The sequence below is a fragment of the Rhinolophus sinicus genome, linkage group LG03, assembly GCF_036562045.2.
Source record: "Rhinolophus sinicus isolate RSC01 linkage group LG03, ASM3656204v1, whole genome shotgun sequence".
Lineage (NCBI taxonomy): Eukaryota > Metazoa > Chordata > Mammalia > Chiroptera > Rhinolophidae > Rhinolophus > Rhinolophus sinicus.
Window position 1 is genome coordinate 121,679,328 of NC_133753.1, and position 12,800 is coordinate 121,692,127.

Sequence of the window (12,800 nt, forward strand, 5' to 3'; positions counted from 1 at the left end):
CTTACCTGGTGTTTTCCTACCCCTTGCTGGAGAAGGCTTTGTTATGAAGTTGTCTAGATGGTCAACCACCAAAAGTATGCAAGGACCTCACAAGTCCATGGGCCTGGACCTAGACTGTAGGCCTAATTGGAGAATAAGGACATCCCACAATTGTACGTAAACATGTTCCCATTTTAGCTTATGTAAGTTACTAACATAAAATGTAGCTGTTTTCTAGAGAAATGTATTGTGTTTTGGGTCACCTCATCTTCAATATCCATATAACTGGATTATTTCAGATTTTTAATTAGGACCAAACAAGAGCTATTGAAGACTAGAAAGCATAAAGCAAATATGTCATGATCTCATTGCAAGTTGGTTTCTCAACCTGCACACTTGAAAATGAGCATCATTAACTGAATTTAAATAGAGTTATCAGAGATATCAGAGAACTTGAACAACCAGCCACAAAGGAAAAGGTGTTTAAACAAGCTTCCAACAATCAGGAACTCGAGTGACATTTGATGTGGCATTTGGTGAGCAACACAGATTAAATGACAAATGTTAGTTAAACATGGTGACAACTAGTGATAAAATAATGATAAACTATACATTGCTTAAATATCCATGCGTGGGAGAAAAAATGTGACAAGGAGGGTAGAGCCTTTTGTGATGAAAGTTCCAGCTGTTGAGACTGCCAGGTGGTTGTGAGCTTCTGCTGAACACTGTTTTGAAGGCTGGTCCTCTCAGATGTAATCATCTCTGTTACTTTAGGATATGGTTTACAAAGCTGGGGAGTTTTTATAATACAATAAGCATAGCAATAATCATGGCCCCACCCCTGATAACTAAAACAAAATATCTGGGGTATTAGTACGCTATCTTAAAGCTCCCCCAGTTGATTCTAATGTGCAGCCAGAGTTGAAAGCCACAGCTCTAAGAGGTTTGATGACTTCATAATTTGAGGGCAGACAAGGAAAGCTGGTTCCATTTCAAGGTGGTGGACTAAGTATATCCTACAGCTTCTTCATTTGTGCAGCAAGGGTCTTATTTAAATGGTGATCCTAAATGAGACGTGAAACTTTCAGCGAACCAGAAACCAGGATAAATTCCTAAGTATGGGATGTAGACTGGATTGATGCACAAACAGAAAGTCCCATCTGAAATGTTCACAGAAGACTTGCCAAAAAGGTGAAGGGAGCACCGAGACTGCTCCATCTGCTGTGGCAGACGGCAGAAGCAGGAGAGTGTCAAGGACAATCCACATGTAGGTCCTTGGGGCACTGCTGCAGGAGGGCCAGAGATCCTTCACTGATGCCCTTCATCTGCCCTTGAACCAAATAGCAGTGACAGTGTTGGCCTCCAGGTAGGACTCGTGTTGGGCCAGGGAGCCCAAATTAGACAGGCATAGACACATCATGAGGCTGGCCATTGCCAGAGGAATGGGGTACCAGACCTGGTACCTCCGAGAAATCTCACCTAGTGACTTATCCTTCTTCACTGTCCCTGAGAATAGGCCAGAGGACAATTCAGATCAGCACTGTTCCCAAGCAGATGACACCCACTGACAGCAATGTAGTCTAATGGAGACTCAACCATACAGAAGATTATAGAGTCAAGATCACCAGACATTCGAGGAATGCCAACACTACAAAAAAAAATGACGAACTCAACACCATGGAAGAACAAACACCCAAGCAAGATAAATAATAGAGCAAGCAAAGCAGGAATTAAGACTATGGGTAAGTAAATATTTCCAATAGATGTGTGAGGATATAGCAGTCACAAACAAATCAACTAGGTGTCATGGAGATTAACATTTGATCCTTATAACAAAACACTGAATACACAGATGAAACTCATTTTTTCCCTGAAATTTAATTTTATTATAATAAAGACAAATGTATGCCGTATCACCTAGTGTCTAGTGACAGTTCATAAATTTAGTAGTTCATTTTTTTGGAAGGCACGTAATAATATTAGAATAAGAGATTATAGAAAGTATTTTGAAGAATGAAATGTTTTCTGTATCCTTTGAAAAAGACTTGGTCCATTTTGAAAAATCGACAGTGAATGAAAAATAAAATCAAAAGAAAGAAAAACAATTTTTCTTCCTCCAAATACATTAAAAAAAAACCCCACACTTGTATTTGTATTTTAAGTGCATGGAGTAAAATGGGCCAAATTTTCAAAGGCAGTTAATTCATTTGATTTAGCATCGAGTCAAATAGGAGTAAGTATACCACATAAGATATAGTCAGGTTTCTCCTCCACCTCTCATAATGCCCCACTTTTCCTACCGGGCCACAATACATAACCATGCATCCTCCTAACCCCACTAAGGAATCTAAAACAGTGGTTTTAAAATGGTTGCTCAGATTATACACCTGGCAGGATTTTTTCCTCTTAAGATGAGATATCAGTGACTGCTAGCAGGTATCAACTCCTTTGATCAGGAATAAAGAACTCTACCTTCAGCAAACTCAATTATTTAATGGTCCTTTTTTAACTTGTCATATAAAGCATTTTAATTGCTATACCTATTTATTAATTATGACTTCTTTTTGGTCAAGGAAAATTTCCCCCACGCACACCTAATCTATTTCTATTTCCTAATGACAAAGTGTACGTATTTTACATAGTCTCAAAAGTTTTTTTATTCATCTTTTTTTAATACTTTAATTTGTTACTCATCAAGGTGTACCATACATTGGATCAAAAAGAGAACTGGCAAGTATTAATAGATCCTAAAGCACACATTTCTTAATCTGAGTAACATCTGAGAACATAAGACTTCAATTACATTTTTCCATTAAAGAAAATTCATTCGGCTTTGGTGCTTATCCAAGAACTTATAATGTCAATTTCTAACATAACAACACATGTATTTTCAAAAGAAAACAAGTCCTGTTAAAGTATTTTCCTACATGCTATTTGATACATTTTTATAGCAAATTGAAAACTTGAGTAAACTAATGGTATGTTTAACAACAGAGCAAATACAGCTTATTCAGCCACCTTATAGGTTTCTTAGTTTAAAAGCAACAGTAAATTTGCATTCTGTAATGGATCTGTAAATCCAGATATTTTTATCTGGAATCTTATATACAATAGCATCTCACAAAACCATGTCCCATGTGCTAGAATTTTTATTTATTTTTTTGCATCTGGCTACACAAAAGCCTCTGATGAGATACTTTCTCCAAATTAGCATAATGTAATTTTTTTCACTTTTCCAGAAAAATATGGAAACCTTATCAAACACTTATTCTTTTTTTCTTTTTCTCAAGATTTTATTGGTGAAGGGGAAGAGGACATTATTGGGGAACAGTGTGTTTTCCCCAGGACCCATCAGCTCCAAGTCAAATTGTTGTCTTTTCAATCTTAGTTGCAGGGGGTGCAGCCCACCATCCCTTGCAGGAGTGGAACTGGCAACCTTGTGGTTGAGAGGACCCACTCTAACCAACTGAGCCAGCTGACCGCCAGGGAGCTCAGCAGCAGCTCAGTGGCAGCTCGTTGTCTTCAATCTAGTTGCAGAGGGCGCAGTTCACAGACCCATGTGGGAATCGAACCGGCAACCTTGTTGCCCAGAGCTCACGCTCTAACTAAGCCACCCGTCTGCCCTCAAACACTTATTCTTACTGAACAAAAGTTAGATTACTACCAATTGCTCTTTTAATTTTGCTCTAAAAGAAGTTTTTAAAGTTTAGACAGCTCTGATATTTTTGAATTACACACCCATAGAAGATAGCTGGATGAAACACACGAGACAATTTCAAAAGATAAATCTTAATATCTGACTCATTTGGCATATCCTTACTATCTGAATAAAATCTGTAGCAATGAAACTAATATGATTTTCAAAGAATTCATACATAGTGGAGTCTTAGAATGACGAACTTCTAAATGAAAGAAGGTAGAGAGTCTCATCTTGCTAATCACGAGCATTTTTTTCCCCCCTCATAGGTAACTGATGCTTCTGGTGTATTTGTGGAAATTTTGTTTGCAGGAAAGCAGGTGTATGGGGCCAGAGCATGTTGGTTTCTGTTCTGAAGATTATTTCTAATATCTAATATAGTCAGTTTTCTGGTAATATTCCAGGACCCGTTTTCTTTTGTCTTCCTAAGCCTTCAGTCTTTTGATAAGCGTCTCTGGTCTATGACCCTCACGCTTAAGGAGAAGCTCTCCAGTCAGATCATCATCCAACCCAAAGTGTTTGGGAGGGTTGAATTGGAGGGTTTCGATGCACCAGCTGGATGAACTCAACAAGCAGCGAGGCGTTGCATGAGGAGCTCCGAGAGCACGTTCAAGTTCATCACCAGGTTTATCTGATAAACTCCAGGGCTTCGGCTTGTGGGAGTGTCCTAGGGAAACTACACAACAGCAAGCAATCCTGGCTGAGATTTTTCAGCTCCTGAACGGTCAGCTGAGACCTGACGTCGTCCGGATGAGCTGCCCCAGGTCCCTGAAAGCCTAGGCCCAGCGCACCAACTTCTGTGCCCCTCAGCATGTTGTCTCGGAGCAGGTCCCCAATGGAGAACTTCTTCAGCTTGAAGTGTTTGATGATGAGCAACAACAGGAAGTGCTTGCCTGGCGGGGGCGCCCATGATCACTGAGCGCAGAAGTGCAGGCGCCCCGCTGGTTGCTGTGGGGACAGAGTCCCAGAGAGCAGTTTCCAGGCTCTCGGCCTCACGTGGAGGGGTGCTGGCTTGGGTAGTAGGTGGTTGTCAGCTGTGGCTAGTTGGCCGTCAGCTGTAACCATTGAGCCATTGGCCACTAATATAACTGCCGTGGCTACGTTGGGGAGTCGAGGAGAGTTGAGGGAAGTCAGAGAGTCGGTCGGTTGGAAGAAAGCAGACAGCAGGTTGCACGTAGTGTGAATTCAGCCTCCTGTCAGACTATAGTGGTATGACTCCCCTACCTATGGTTCCTTGGGTGTTCCTTTTTGGCCTCACCATATCCTGCGTTCTTGTGTGGGGAGCGGGAGCTGAGACCCGGCATGACACCCCCTGTGACAGTTGCCCAGTGAGGGCCGGGCTGCAGGACCAACCGCTGAGCTGCAGCCTGGCATGCCCAGGGCAGCACCGCAAGGACACATGCACAGAAGGAGTGACCTGCAGTGGAAATGGATATTTTAAAGTGGACACGACTGAAGAGCAAATTTGTAAACTGAAATACTGAGCCCACATTGTAGGAATACCCCACGATGCAGAATAGAGAGTAGAAGAGATGGTAAGTAGGAAAGGAAAATTAAGAAATGAAGTGTAGATTCAAAAGTTCCATCATTCACATGTAGAAAATGGAGAGGATGAAGGGATATAGTATGTCAATAAATAAAGAATAGACAAGAATTTCCCAGAATTGAAGAATGATATGAGTCGCAAGAATGGAACAGTCTGGAGCATCTAGAAGCAAATATTGGCAAAGATGTGGATAAATAGGTCTCATACTTCGCTGCTGGGGTGTCTCCACAGCTAATTTGGAAGACAACTGGGCAGTGACAACAAGTTTTTTAAAAAATTACTTCTCAGTATCTTCCTTAGACACTCACATGAAGGCAAGAAAGCATATATAGGATGTTCACTTCAGCCTTTTTCATAACAGCAAAAAATTAACAGTCTACATGTTCACTAATAAGAGAATGATTAAATGAACCTTAGCCATATTATGGAATATTATGTAGCAGCTAAAAAGATAGAGGCTGATTTCTATTGTTTTTTTAATTGTATTTTTTTATTTATTAAATTTATTGGGGTGACAATTGTTACTAAAATTACATAGATTTCAGGTGTACAATTCTGTATTACATCATCTATAAATCCCATTGTGTGTTCATCAACCAGAGTCAGTTCTCCTTCCATCACCATATATTTGATCCCCCTTACCTTCCTCTCCCACCCCCCACCCCCCACCCCCCTTAACCTCTGGTAACCACTAAACTATTGTCTGTGTCTATGAGTTTCTGTTTCTCATTTGTTTGTCTTGTTCTTTTGTTGTTTTTGGTTTATATACCACATATCAGTGAAATCACATGGTTCTCTGCTTTTTCTGTCTGACTTATTTCGCTCAGCATTACACTCTCAAGATCCATCCATGTTGTCACAAATGTTCCTATATCATCTTTTCTTACCGAATAGTATTCCATTGTGTATATATACCACAACTTCTTTATCCATTCATCTATCGAAGGACATTTTGGTTGTTTCCATGTCTTGGCCACCGTAAACAAAGCTGCAATGAACATTGGAGCACACGTGTCTTTATCTCTAAATGTTTTCAGATTTTTTGGGTAGATACCCAGGAGAGGGATTGCTGGGTCATATGGCAATTCTATTCGTAATTTTTTGAGGAACCTCCACACTGCCTTCCATAATGGCTGCACCAGTCTGCATTCCCAACAACAGTGTATGAGGGTTCCTTTTTCTCCACAGCCTCTCCAACACTTGTTACTATTTGTCTTGTTGATGATAGCCATTCTGACTGGGGTGAGGTGATATCTCATTGTGGTTTTTATTTGCATTTCTCTGATGATTAGTGATGTTGAGCATTTTTTCATATGTCTATTTGCCATTTGTATGTCCTCTTTGGAGAAATGTCTCTTCAGGTCCTCTGCCCATTTTTCAATTGGGTTGTTTGTTTTTTTTGTTGTTGAGTTACATGAGTTCCTTGTATATTCTGGATATTAGGCCTTTATCGGAGGCACTGTTTGCAAAAATCTTCTCCCATTCAGTTGGTGGCCTCTTTATTTTGTCGATGGTTTCTTTTGCTGTGCAGAAGCTTTTAAGTTTCATATAGTCCCATTCGTTTATTTTAGCTTTTACTTCCATTGCCTTTGGAGTCAAATTCATGAAATGCTCTTTGAACCCAAGGTCCATAAGTTTAGTACCTATGTTTTCTTCTATGCAGTTTATTGTGTCAGGTCTTATGCTTAAGTCTTTGACCCATTTTGAATTAACTTTGGTACATAGTGACAGATAGCAGTCCAGTTTCATTCTTTTGCACGTGGCTATCCAATTCTCCCAGCACCATTTATTGAAGAGGCTGTCTTTTCTCCATTGTATGTTTTTAGCTTCTTTGTCAAAAATTATCTGTCCATATTTATGTGGTTTTATTTCTGGGTTCTCAATTCTATTCCATTGGTCTATGTGTCTGTTTTTCTGCCAATATCATGCTGTTTTGATTATTGTAGCCCTGTAGTACAAGCCAAAGTCAGGAAGTGTGATGCCTCCATTATTGTTCTTTTTTCTTAAGATTGCTTTGGCTATTCGTGGTCTTTTGTGGTTCCAAACAAATCTGATGATTTTTTGTTCTATTTCTTTAAAATATGAGGCTGATTTCTATATGCAACATGAAAGGATTTCTGAGACATTGTAAATACAAAAAATTGCAGGATATTATAATTTATGTTCAATTTATGTTCAAATATGATATAATTTACGTTTAAATATACCTATTAAGTTAACTGGGAAGCTGAGTTTCAAGTAGTGGAAGGATATGACTTGGTTTTTGTTTTTAAAAGGTTGCTCATCTGCAAGAATGGAAGCAGGGGGAGCCTTAGGAGGCTATTTCAACAGACCAGCCAGCAAAGAGGTAAGAAAGTGCTATTTTAATTTTAATGTTTTCAGTATGAGTGAGATTGAGCATCTTTGCATTTGTTCAGGGATCATTTGCATTTTATTTCCATGTAAATTTCTTAAACTGACAACTCATTTCCTTGGAAACATGATTTAGGTTTAGTTGACTCTACAAGTTGTGAAACAGATCCCTACTTTTGTCTTGGGCGACCCCGCTGCACAGGCCTGATACAGGCCATGCATGAGGTCCTGCTCATATGGTGCTAATGCTAATTAGAGGCAGCTGGGCCACCAACCCTACACCCACCTTGTTCTGTATCCATTCTTGAGCCACTTCATTTCTAAAAAAGATCCATAAAAATAATCTGATGGGTTGTGCTCATTCTATCAACAAGAAAGCTATTTCCATAGTAACAACAAAATACTGTTTCCAGAGAAGAAGCTGAATTTCTGTGTTTGTATTTTGTAGCAGCCGAGTACAACTGCTGCTCTAATATCTCAGACTTTTTAAAATGTTTTTGCTATTTGGGGTCTTTAAATAGTCATAGAATCTCTCTTATTGTTTCTGTCTTCAGAAGAGTTACACTGAATACCTAAGAAGATTCAAAAGGTATATGGATATTTAATAGAAATTTGGCCCACATCCTTCAGCAAAGGAAAAAAAAAGTTATGATTTGAAACGGTATTTTTCATAATACTAATTGATTTGCATAATAAAGCAGCACACTGTTACTGTCTGTTAGAATAACTAATTATATACACACAAAAAGCGATCCCAGCAAGGCCTTTCTGTCCTGGATAGATTTAGACTTCTAGTATATTCAACCTTTAATTGAGATATCTAATTTGGTACCAGACTCTGATCCCAGAATATCCCAGTGAGAGTATCTGCCGAGAGTGGGTAGCGTTCTCTTGGCTCCAGGTGTGAGTGGGAGAGGATGTGCTCTGCAGTGGCTCTGAGCAGGCACTGGATGTTGGTACTTGTCCTACTGCTATGCACGGAGTCATTTCTGACTCCTGAGACCAACTTGCCCCTTCCTCCTTTTCCAGACTGATGTCACTAAGCTGTTTGAAACTTGTTCTTAATAACATCTGGTAAAGAATTCTTTGACAAAAAAACGTAAAAACCAGTGACTGAGTATGTAATATCATCTAATATATTTGGCCTTGTTTAGTGCAAAAAGTCCAATCACATATGCCAACCAAATGTGATTGTGGAAGTTTCTTGAAACTTTCTAGGTATTTCTTCATAGTAACGGAAGCCAAATGGCAGAACAGTAAAAGAAAAACAGCAAGGGCTGTCCTAGTTTTACAATACTCATCATTTGGAGGTGAATATATCCAAGGTAATTTATTGTCCATTCCCTAAGGGAGAATTAGCTGTTTAGTGTGTCCAAGGAGACAGAGCTAAGAGCCACAGAGGATAACAGTTATGATAATCATTCATTCATTGATTCAGCAAACTTTCATTAGGTATTTATTTATCTGTGTGGCTAGTTGCTCTAAGCACACAGGACGCAGCTCATGAAAAAGAATGAAGCCGGAGTGTCCTCATGAAGGTGACCTTCTAGTGTGTATTATGGGCCAGTGTTGCCCAAAGTGTGACAGCTGCTTCTTTGGGGACTGGGAGATGATTTTAGGTCTCTGACAAAGAATGTTCCCCTCCTCAACCTCTGGTTTTGAGAAGTGTTTTATTTTTTTTTTAACTATTTTATTATGGAAATTTCAAAGATATATACACTTAGAGAGAGAATGGTATAGTCCCAGGTATTCATTATCTAGTTTCAACAGTGGTCAATCTAATTCTAGCTGATTGGTCATTTTGCCAATCTAATTCTAGCTGATATTTTTTCCTGGACTTTTTTCCAGTCTTGTTCTAGATATTTTTTCCTAGAGTATTTAAAATATAACACTTTTTAATTTAATGATGAATACGTATGTTTTAATGTGTATAAGAAAAAAATGGAACTGGCACATCAAACCTAATACGTCAGTGTATTCTCCCTTAGGACAAACTTGACTATACATTTAAGTTTTAAAACAGCTGTACACAGATATGGCAAAGTTCAACAAGGGAGTACATAAATGACTAACATGTATGAACTATTGTTAGAAGCAACAATCTTCCCTCTCTCAGTGAGGTTAGGATGATTAAAGGAAGTTCCTTCCTCTGTATAAAATGCTTAGCACCATGCTGGGCACATGATAAGCACCTACAAAGGAGAAGATAACATTGTTTTGGGACGGCGTCTTTGATTCCAGAGAACTGATGCTGGCTGGCATTACCAAGCATTTACTGTGTGCAGACACTGTGGGGAGAGATTTACATATATTATCTCACTTTCACAGCTACACTATGAATAGATGTTATGATCCCCAAGTTTGGAATTAATCGAGGTTCAAAGAGATTAAGTAATGTAAAGTTACAGAGCTGTAATACTAAGTGGCCGAACTAGGACTTGAATTCAAGCCCGTCTTCCTCCAAGCCCATGTTGGTCTTCCACCCAGCTTCCCAGACAGCCAGGGCCCACTTCCCGACCAGCGGGAGGCAGCTGGGGAAAGAACTAAATACTGGAGTTTGGTGGCCTGATGTAAGCCTGATGCTTCCATTTGCTAACGTTGTGACTTTGAACAGTTCACATCACTTATTCTGAGCCTGTTTCTTTGGCATAACACAGGGACAATAATACTAATGACCCAATTTGCAAGTGCAAAGTGAAGTAATTTTTATGGAAATCTAACATCAGAGGCACTGAATAAATGTACTGTATTCAAAGGCCATTATCAGGGCCTGTGATCTTGAGTGACCCCCTTCCCTCTCTGGGTTCTTGGCCTCGTCCTCAGCTGTACAGATGATGAGGTTGGCTCTTAACTCCTGCTAGGGAGAACATTCCAGAATTGTATTCCCATTGTACCACAACAAATATTACTGACTCTGAAGTTAATGAAAATAACTAGATAAAATTCTATTGTGTGATTTAAAAAAAAAAAAAATTATTTAGAATCGTCTTAGTCTGGATTCCTTAGAAAGCAGGGCCCGACAATACTCTGTTGCTTTGTTAGGGAGTGAAGTCCCAAGGAGCAGAAGCTAGAGACATGAGAGACACCAGAGGGAAGGAGGGACAGAAATCTGAGCAGGCATAACTCAGCTGGTTGCCACTAAGTGCTATTGATTGCTCTGTCTCACAGGACCATGCTCTGAAAAGCTGCATCTTACGACAGTCTGTCTGGAGTGAAAGAAAGAACGAATTTTTCTACTTTCCATTTCCCATTTGGCAACATTTTGACCATGAGTTGTTAATTCCTCTGCAATTCTGGGTTGTGCAATTCTGGGCTTTGAAGCAAGGTCCCCTGTGTCCCACATCTTGGTGTTAATGGGAAGCCCAGGATGGGAGGTGAGAGTTGTGTGGCACGGGTATGACTCTGGGCTCTGGGAGGGTATACCTGGAAGAAGTAGTTGGAGCTGGTGGCCGTGGTGGCAGTTAGAACAAGAGACAGATGAGGCTGCACGGACCTGAAGTGGTATAGGTGTGTGATAAAATAACATACCCAATCAACTTCCAAACAGAATCTAAGGGGCTTACTTCATAAAATAAGGATGCAGATGAAAGAGGAAATAATTCATAGAAATAAAGAAAAGAACTTTCGTATCTTATTCTGAAAAGGGAGGGTAATAATAGTACTTCCCTTTGGTTTGTTGCAGTTATAGAATGAATTCAAGAAGTTAATATTTATAAAGCATTTAAAATATATATGGTACATGAAAACCACTAAGCAGATATTTCTTTTAAAAAATAAAAGTACTAGCTACATGAGCTTAGATAGTTTCTGTAACTGAAACTATAAGCTTTCTAGCAGCTAAGGGAAAAGAGAAATATGGCAGGTGTCATAATTTACATTATTTGATCAAAACGTGCTGTCTAATTCTGAAAGAGAGCCAAGAATTTACGTGGCATGAAAACCTAAAAGGAATTGATCCCAAGGGACATTTAAAAAAGGGAATGAATAATGTTTTCAAAATGGTTTAAGTATAGCTAATTCTATTGCTGATATTTTACCAGAGATAGCTATTTCTTCTGGAAGCTAAGATAAAGAGGTTCAAATTTGTAGTCTTTTGATGTTTTACTCTGAATCAGTGGTTCTCAAGCAGGGGCAATTTTGTCTCCCAGGGGACATTTGGCGATGTCTGGTGATATTTTTGGTTGTCACAGCTTGGGACGGGAGGTTGGAGGGTAATGCTACTGGCGTCTAGTGGACAGAAGCCAGGGATACTATTAATATTGCATGGGACATACCTACACTATCATAAAAAAATTATTTGTCGTTTATCTGAAATTCAAATTTAAGTATGAACGCTGTGTTTTAATTTGCTAACTCTAGCAGCACTAGTTGCTAAACTCCCTACAGTGCAGAGAACAGGCCTCCACAGCCAAGGATTGTCTGGCCCCAAATGTGAATAATACTGAAATTGAGAAACCCTGTCCTAAGTGAAGTATAGATCTCCACGTACTTTACTAGAGGAATGGAGACATGATATGGATGTTAGAACACTTTTGCTTAGTCAGACTTTCTTTTGTTTAAGATTAGTTAGCTGACAGTTTCACATCAGAACCCCTGGCCTCAGCCTAGCTTATTTATGTCCATGATGCTGATGGAAGCTCAAGTCCTATCTCCAACAAACAACTGACAACATGGACCTTGTATAGGAAGCTTCTTGAACACCCGCATTGCTCTTTAAATAACTCCTATGTATACCAGTAGTTTGACACTTATCACCTACTGCCTCGTCTGCTGACTTGGAGAGATTGATTGTGTAAGCAATCAGTTAATCCAGAAATATCTATCCAGATTGACATTGGGTAAGGTGATTTGGACAATAAAAAAGAGGCAGAAAATAGAGCCTGCAGTACCCAAGGGGCTTGCATTTCAGTTGCAGGGGTAATTCAAGGGAATAATATTCTCGGAGGGTACTTGCAAACCACTCTTCGTGTAGGCGGAAGTACAGGTTTGTGGGTTGACTGACACGTTGGGACAGGGAGCAGAGTGAAGTCCGTTTTCTTGATTAGGTTGTGAGGGTGGGCAGTTGTCAGGCTCCGAGGAGGTGTGGTCTTTCCAAGGAAGGAGCCCCAGCTGGCACAGGGCCCTGGAGCAGGGTGCTGGAAAAGAGTTGGTGAAATGTCAGAATTTTAATCCCCTTTTCTCCTAAACTCCCTTCACTTCTCTGGCTGCCTGTCGCAGAGGCTCACA

At 39.8% G+C, this 12,800-nt stretch overlaps 1 long non-coding RNA gene and 1 pseudogene across 1 annotated transcript in view; one reads left to right on the top strand and one right to left on the bottom strand.

Annotated features, from left to right (window-relative positions):
* The window catches only part of LOC141570672 (uncharacterized), a 135,192-nt gene that overhangs the window by 60,202 nt on the left and 62,190 nt on the right, over positions 1-12,800 (top strand). Inside the window, exons 2-3 of the long non-coding RNA XR_012494968.1 lie at positions 1,496-1,721; positions 7,499-7,569. This is a non-coding gene — a long non-coding RNA (uncharacterized LOC141570672). The remainder of the gene's footprint in view (positions 1-1,495; positions 1,722-7,498; positions 7,570-12,800) is intronic.
* On the bottom strand, positions 3,914-5,168 carry LOC109445473 (GTP:AMP phosphotransferase AK3, mitochondrial; annotated as a pseudogene).